Raw genomic sequence first — 8,686 nt, forward strand, 5'->3', positions numbered from 1 at the left:
GGTTCCCATCAGCCTCCATATAAACGAGTCACATGAGTCTGATTGGCCAACATTCTGTCCATTCATCAGCGGCAACCAATGAATGAAGCCTCTGTGTGTGCGTGTGTGCGTATGAGTGTGTGTCCCAATCTAAATGAGAGTGTGGGAGTGTGTTGGGCTTTTACTACAGACTTAATCAATTTACTCATAGAGACACAGAAAGAATGATAAGAATCTTGATAGTGCTTATCAATCAGCAAATCAATATGTATAATGATATGCGCATATCAATACAGTATAGCGGTTCTGGGAAATCAGATTTTTTTCCCATCTAATTTGTTAGTGGAAGTAGAAAAATAATCGTGACAAGAGGAAATTTGCTTTTCGGGGTAGCGTGTGAGCTCGCGTCGATTGCACGCAGTTTGGAGTTTGGAATGGTCGCTTGCCAATCGACCAAAACAGGAAAGTCAGAGACTCATTCAAACCTGAATTACAAACGTCAAATCGAAGCCCAAACTTTGGCTTGAAAACTTTCCTTTGAAACTGCTGGCCTACCTTGAGGCCCTCCGAGTAACTTGAAACTTGAAATGCCAACTTCAAAAACGCATTTGCACCTTAAAATGAAGTCCTAAACCAGGCTCAAAATCCTAATTTGAAAACATAACACAGACCTCAAATCTTAACAGGAAAACATAAACGCGTTTTGAAACTTTTTAAAAGTGAATCTGACCCTTATCTTGAAACACTAACCTTTTTTTTTTTTTTTGAAATCTATAACTTGAAACCCTAACCCAAATTCAAAACCCTAATTGTAACCCTGTCTTGAAGCCTTCCCAGATTTAAAACCCTAATTTGAAACCTCTCATGTGAAATTCATTTTGAAACCTTACTTCTCAACCCTAACTTGTAGCCCTAACTTGAAAATGTGAAACCTAAAAATGAAACCCTAACCCTGGTTCGATATGATCATTTAAAAGCCAAATCCCTCCGATCCACATACTTATGGCTTAATGCTATAACGCTAGGCGGCGCGTTGCCTTAGTGGCGAGCAGATCCACTTGAGGTTTAGCTGGCGAAGCCCCGCTTGGCGGTGGAGTTTGCAGATTTGCGGCAATTTCGGAAGCCCCCCCAAAAACCCGTTGGCACGTCAGCCTTCCCTTCCTAATCTTGCGGCGTGAGGATCAGCTGCGTTGGCACCACGTGCCAACGGCAGGCTAACGAGAAGCATCTGGGACGGGATTGCGACCGTCTCATGACTGCTAACGCGCTAACGCGCTAACGCACTGCACATGCTGCTGGGATCAGCTGACCTGACGGCAAGATGACCTCAAATGTCTCACGCGCAAACGCCGCAAAGTCAACTCCAATCAACACATTAACATCAAATTGCGTTTTCATTTCCAACTCCGTGCGCGTGCGTCTTCGTCGAACAATGTGTCAATATGCTTTTGATATACGTGATGCCGGCGTGTCGTCGCTATTGTACGGCGGTAGGCCACAAGGAAGCCGATTAGCAGCTTAATGAGCAGAGCGCTGCAGGCGGTTATGTGGAAATTGAAGGCATCGCCTCGGGGAGAAAAAAGAAAAAAGAGAAAAAGATGAAGAGAAGCACATGTTTGACATTTAAGGAAAATGTTTGTTACGTAAATGCTTCCCAGTGAGCGTCATTGTTGAGAATGTCAATGACACATTTCACGACTGTATTGTGTGCAAGGCCCATTTTCATAAAATTGAATCAATAATGGTAGAGACACTCGGAGGGGAAGGGGGGGGGCACAGTTGCAGATCAAATTTCACAGTTTTTCTGTCATTTTAAATGTTTCCCAGGCAGAAACAGCCACACTTACAATCCCAATTTCTACGGAGCCACTAAGGTGACATGAAAGGAAAAAACAAAAAAAAACCTTTCCGTCAGAAGGATTGGGACATAAGTATATATTTTTTTAATGCACGTTTACATACCTCTAGGTCAAGGGTGGGCAAACTTTTTGATTGGTGGGCCACAATGGGTTCTAAAATTTGACAGAGGGGCTGGACCAGGAGCAGATGGATGGAATGTTTTGGTAACCTCACCGGATCTGAGGAAAAAAAATAGATTACATTTGAAATGAAAATGAACAAAAGCATGACAACAAAATATCTGTGTTTGACACACCCGAGTATTTCGAAAATAAAACGTTTACAAGGTTTATTCATTTCATTTTTTTGGCAGGCCGGATTAGAACTTTTAACGGGCCGCATGTGGCCCCCGGGCCGTAGTTTGCCCACGCCTGCTCTAGGTCATCTGCCGGGTAAACGAAAGCAACAAAGATGGAGCATGTTCACCCGTGGGCGAGTTGAATTGAATTTGACTTTGAACTCGAATTGAAATACAAAGACATAAGATCCATTCTTGCTCATGAGCACACGTTCTAAACAAATGAAAGACTTCTGAAGCGAGTGCTAAACAAAAGGAGACATTTTTTGACCGCAAGAAGCTCCCTCGTGATTATTGCCGTCTCTCAAAGTGCCGCGCATCAGAGGCCAAACTGACGCGCAAGTACATAATCGCACTTTGCGTTGCCTCCCTCGCAAAAATAAACAACTTTGCGTTATCTCGCAATTTTTGAAAGGGAATGTAAATTTTTTTGCGATGGAGCACAAAGTTGCTGTTTCTTTTCCGCTTCATGTCACCTTATGGGCTCTGCAATTTTCAAAAATTTAATTGGTTTTGAAGCCCCAAGTTAGGCTGAAAAGTCGACTTTGAAACATGACAAGAGCTCCATAGCAAGTATGGCACATCTTGCATGTGAACATCAGACGTTTTCCAAGCTATACAATTGTGATCCATAAAAAGCATTTCACGTGGCTGTCAATGACAATGAGAAAAACCAGCTTCTTGACCTTTAAATGTTGCCGTCACATGATGGCTTCCACTTGAAATTCTTCTTATTTGAGCCTCGCGTCCGTCACAATGTGAACAATGCGAAGCATGCCTGCCCGTCGCTGAGGCATTTGGGATTGCAGGACGTGTTGTCAGCATTCGGCATTCAGTCTTAGTGAGCAAGCTTGCTGAAGCCTCACGTTGTCCTAAAGCGGCCAACGAATCACAATGACAGGATGGGAGCATTTGTTGTGCTCATAGGAAATTAAATAAAAACACTGAAATGAAAGCCAAATGTGAAACCTGGACTGCAAATTGAAACCTTAGATTGAAAGGCCTAACCCTTATTTGAAAACGAATTTGTGACAGTGATTTAAAAGCCAAAATTGAAACCGGAAAATGAGATTTAAAAATGAACCCTGGCATGAGACCTTAACTTCAAAACTCCAACCCATGCATGAAACCCAAACCCTGATTTTAAACGCAAACCACTACATGACCCTACTTTGAACGCTTTACCCTGTCTTGAAACTCTAACCAGAGCTTTGAAACCTCAACTCTGACTTAGTTTGACATTTTAATCCAGGTTTGAAACTCTAAATTTTCCTTGAAACCATACTTTGAAATTCTAACAGCCCTGGAAGGCGACTTGAACCCCTAACCCTTGTTTTAAAGTATTTCGTGTCCATTGTTAAAGTTGACTTGGCATCAAATTATTTTCAAAAATATGCCGTGAAAATAGAAATCACATCAAGCTGCTTCAATTGCGACCGTTCCTGCTGCGTAATACGGATGAATGCTGTCATGAACTAAAAAAAACAAACACCCAGCAGTCAGTCAGCGCGTGACTCACAGCAGAAACAATCAAATTCTTCTTCTTTCTATTCTTCTTAAATTTACATACATTCCTGAAATACCTGAAGGCAACGTATGCGTGGTGAAAGACAGACTGCTGGAGATTGGTGAAGAACCAGGAAGTGTGCCACGTTGTCTTCAGGGCTCCTCGTTAATTCTAAACTGTGAGCTGTGTTTATTGTTCAAAACCTCACGTCAATCACACAAAAACTGCATGATGGTGAATGTTGACGAGAAGTGACCAAAAGTAAAGCTACAAATTTGGCGTCCTCTGCTGGTCGTGCAGAGTGTTGCTTTACAGAAAAGTCAACATAACAGCAATGACGAGGTTTTGAACAAATAATAATTCGTACAGCACCGCCGGTACGCCTGGTGTGTATTAGACAGGTTTCTCTACTAATATTTGTTATTGATGGGCAAACTTTGGTGGAAAAATGATAAACAAGTAAAGTCATTTTTTCTAAATGTGTATATAAACTCGAAAAGCATTTATTTGGCTAAAATAATACGTCTTCCTGATTTTTGACGGTTTTATCTCTACTAGATTTACTTCGAAGTAATTAACCATATAAAATTTCAAATACACACTTAATTGGTTAAATATAGATTCTCATTTGTATATTATTCAAATTATTTGACAAAAAAAAATTAACTATATAAAGGATTTTATACATTTGACTATAAAGGATTTTATACGATTGACCACAAGTTACATGGATTCAGTTTAATGCAATAAAGATATTTGCTGATTGTGCTTTGATTCGATGTGCAGTGGAAGGTCAGGGCAGGCTGTGTGTAATGCGTAGGTGGCAGATATTTTTTGTACAGGACGAGCCGCACTTCTGATAACGGGGGTACTGACGCAGGGCCTCCCCGACATCAAGGCGCTGCTGTGTGAGATTGGACGAGCCGACACGTCATCCTGCGGGCAGAAGACGTCCACTAAGAGAAGGCTAAAGTTAACTGCAGATGACACATAGCCACTAGTAGAATAGTAGGATATCTTTGATTTGTCTGAAATGTATAAATGATCCTGGGCAACTCGGGAGGGGCGTCGTCCTCTGTTGGGTACAGGAACGCGCAGAGCTGTAATGGTAGGGACCCGAGCCCCAGATTTGTATTAGATCTCCTGTTAGGAATAAATAATGATTATAATAATAATAATATTCCCTTTATTAGTCCCACAATGGGGAAATTCGAGATTCGAACCCAGTCCTCCTGGGGAGAATGGGTCCTGAACTCGGCACCTTAGACCACTCGGCCATCGTGGCAGCCAAATCCACTCCCGTGTGAAATCGCCGGCTTTCTGGTCATTTCTCTCTCAAAACAATTGTTGGATGAATGTAGGTCGTGTTTGGTTAATTTAATTGGAGTCAGATAACTAATTCGAACACTTTGGTAAACCTTTGGCACATTTATTGTTTTAAATTCCAACATATATCAAAAAATAAATGAAACAAATATATTGCAAGTATGAAATTGCTTATAAATAAAACACTTGTTTAATAAAATAATAAAAAATAAAATAATATACAATTTTACAAGAGATTTGCCGATGAGATGAACCAATTATTTAATCTAATAAGAAGTGTTAAATAACCTGCAATCATTAATTTCATAAACTGATTTAAATTTCTGAATAAATAAATGAATCAAGGCAAATATAAATGTGTAGTGTATTTTTTGGTGTGTTTTCATTTTGTTTTCCTTTTTCCATAAAATACGTCCAACGTCTAGAAAATCACAATAACTATTTTTGAACAACATGCATCAGTGCTCTTGCTTTGATGATTGACATGTCCAGCTGTCCAATGGCTGCATGAGCATCACCTTGACCTTTTGGGCCTTCGCTTTCATGACCACATTTAAGAGCAACTTTTACCTGATTGAAGCTCCGGATAGTCACTTAGCGATTTCCCCACAGTTTTCCTCAAGTCATTTTCATTTGCATCCACATTTTGGATTGAATTGTTTTTTTTTTCCCCAGCAAAAAAAAAGTCTTCACGTTGCTTCACTGTTATTCATGCAAGAAAAAAAACTTAAGTACTTCCTTTATGTGCATGCATTGCTGTGTGGAAGTAATGATTAATAATCTGGTTGGGAAAAGAAAATAGCATCATGTATTTTGGGTTATTTTTTCATATGACAAATTGCATCCAATAATAATATGGTGGCCATGTGAGTAACTATTATGGCACTGTGCATGAAGTAATGCTGAGACACACGCGCGTGCACACCCCGAGACACACACACACACTCACATAAATTGAATGAGTCAATACTGTAACTCTTCTGCAATCACAGGCTGACTTCATCCTTCAACCAGCTTTGTGTGTGTTTGCATGTGTGTGTTGGTCAGCGTTGCGTGTTGATTGCACATCGTTACGACAGAAAGCAGCCTGATGGTGATGGAAGGAGCCGGGGTGTGCGTGTGCGTGTGTGTGTTTTATTTTGTTTTGTTTGTTTCAGTGGGAGATGAAATGTGTGTGCGCTTGTGCGTGTGTGTGTGTGTGTGAAGGATATTGCCCCAAGTTGCATTTGATGGGCATATACCAGGAGAGCAATCAAAGCATGGAAATACTTACACACGCTCACACACAGAAGTAACTACGCGCACACACAATTTATTAATTGTATGTATTACTATTTCATGCTTCTGTGTTGATGAAAATTTGGAAAGTTGAAACTTTTTTTTGCTGTGTTTTCAACTCCATCCTCAACCTTGTACGTTTCCATGGCAACAACCCCTCTAGCAATATGTCACTATGCAATATTTCTACATATTTTGCGTTGTATCTGGAAAGCAGTCAGTGGAAGAAATCCATTTTGACTTCAAAACTGTAAAAGTCTTTAAAAAGTCACGCACTTGGAATACTTGCAGTGCATCCAGAAAGTGTTCACAACACTTCACTTTTTCCACATGTTGTTATAACTTTATTCCAAAGTGGAATGAATTCATTTTTCCCCTCAAAATTGTAAAAGTCTTGAAAAGTGAAATGCTGTGAAGAAGAAGAAGAAGAAGAAGAAGAAGCATCATCTTTGGAGCATTTCCACCTTTTGAACATTTTCTTACGTTACAGCAGTATTCCGATTTCTTGTGCTCAAAATTCTAAAAACAACATCCCATAATGCTAAAATGAGTTTCCAAATGTTCATGTTCAACAATTTTTATGAATAAGGCCGGTGAGTTGAGGCCGGAACGGTACGCAGATTGCGGCCGGAGGGAGGGGGACTGACCGGCAAAAAAGGGTCAAGTGCCCAGCAGTGTTCATCTGCTTGCAAAACATCAACACCCCGAAAACAAACAAAAAAAAAATCATCCATGTTAATCCTGTTAAATATTTTCTCATCGCAAAAGCCTGCAAGCCGGTTGGTCCTTTTCGTGCTCACCGGACTCAACTGCAGCAGGAACGCAGATACACTGGAAGAATATCTTCTTATATCACTTTTGCATCATCCATGATGACCTCTGTTTGTGGGTATTAACACACACACACACACACACACGCGCGCACCCCCACGCACACACACCCACACACAGTGGGCTGTCTGGGATTGTCTCTGTGATGAAACCAGCAGTAACCGTTGGCATGTCAACTCCATCCTCTGTGACATGGCGAGAGTGTGTGCGTGTGTGTGTGCGCGCGCGTGCGCAACCTTTGACCCTCAAGCAACGTCTCTCAACACCACTGTCATCATTGAGACATTTAAAAAGCAGAAGAGAAAGACATTGAGATTTTTAGGGGTTCCCGCAGGAGCAGATTGGCGCAACAACTGTGTCAACAAAGTCGAAAGGAGTGGAAACGATATATGACGCCGTTCTAGTTTATTTGATTTGAACTCACGTCGATGTTGAAACTCTTTTTTTTTTTGTGGTTCCCCTCAGCGTCGAGTTGAAATGTTGCATAGATACAGTCGCCGTGGTGTCAAATTGTGAGGGGAAAACAATCCTTCGCCGCGGATTTATTAATAAAGTCCCGTGATGTTTCTTGATCAATTCCGTCATTTGATGCAATTAGGATGGCGAATGTGGTGCGGTCCATGTCATGAATATTTGATACAAAGAAATTAAAACAAAGCAAAATTGACTGGAAGTAAAAAAGGGGGGATGGAGAGTCTGTAAAATTTTGGTTTGGGATCGCCAGGGAGTGGTATTATTAATATTTATTTATATTATTTTTCTGAGAGTGGGTGTCCAAATTCACTCTCGTGTCACATTGAAATGTGAAGAACACTCGAAATGGGCAACATTGACGGACGTCGCCTCGTCTCCGTTGCAAATAAACAACATTTGCAATCATGTGCAATAACGTCAGCCCGATGCTCCATCAGCGGAGTCTCGCAATGTTGCCACTTTGGGCTTTATTGAAAAGACACGACGAGCAAGTGAGCAAGCCAGCGTCAGTCTTGACGCGTCTCCCCAGGTACGTTGCATCAGTCCTTCCTTAGCTTTTTTTAAAAAATTATTTTTAACCCGCGTTCATTACGTCCGCTGCCACTAAAGACTCATTAAGGACCCATCCAGCCTTGGCTCGCTTTGTCTCCTCGCCGTCGTCACGGCCGGCTCGGTCAGCTGGCCTCGGACACGCACGCACGGATTGAGTAGACGCCGCTTTGTGATATGCAAATGATTTGATGATTTCCCAATTCGGTCAGAAGTTGCCTCTCCATCAACACTTTGATGTGGCGTGAACCAATTTGTTGTAATGAGGAAACGATTTAGTTCAATTACAATCCAATTCACACCAATTATGAAGACAAAACGCTCCAACTGCAATGCGATTTGAACCACTCTCATTTTTAAATTTCTAAAAAAAACGATTTGTTGCGTGTGTAATATTATGCCTGGCATTTTTTTTTCTGTTAGTCTATTTGATATGGACGCACGGAACCGCCGCTGTGGAGTTAACATTTCGTAAGTTTGTTCAAACGTATTTGCAAATATGTTTGAACGGACTGGTAGGCTAAATGCTAACATTTTTATTTTTG

General features: G+C 41.1%; 1 long non-coding RNA gene across 1 annotated transcript; it reads right to left on the reverse strand.

Moving 5' to 3' along the window:
- Window positions 1–1,941: 1,941 nt before the first annotated feature.
- Window positions 1,942–3,896, reverse strand: LOC148326680 (uncharacterized). Its single transcript, XR_015845868.1, has 3 exons — window positions 3,760–3,896; window positions 2,863–3,048; window positions 1,942–2,057 (listed from the first exon to the last, which is right to left on the reverse strand). It is a non-coding gene; the product is annotated as an uncharacterized LOC148326680 (long non-coding RNA).
- Between the last annotated feature and the right edge of the window lie 4,790 nt (window positions 3,897–8,686).

The sequence above is a fragment of the Idiotropiscis lumnitzeri genome, chromosome 11 (genome assembly GCF_059441095.1).
Source record: "Idiotropiscis lumnitzeri isolate Australia: NSW breed Sydney's pygmy pipehorse chromosome 11, RoL_Ilum_1.0, whole genome shotgun sequence".
NCBI classification, from domain to species: domain Eukaryota; kingdom Metazoa; phylum Chordata; class Actinopteri; order Syngnathiformes; family Syngnathidae; genus Idiotropiscis; species Idiotropiscis lumnitzeri.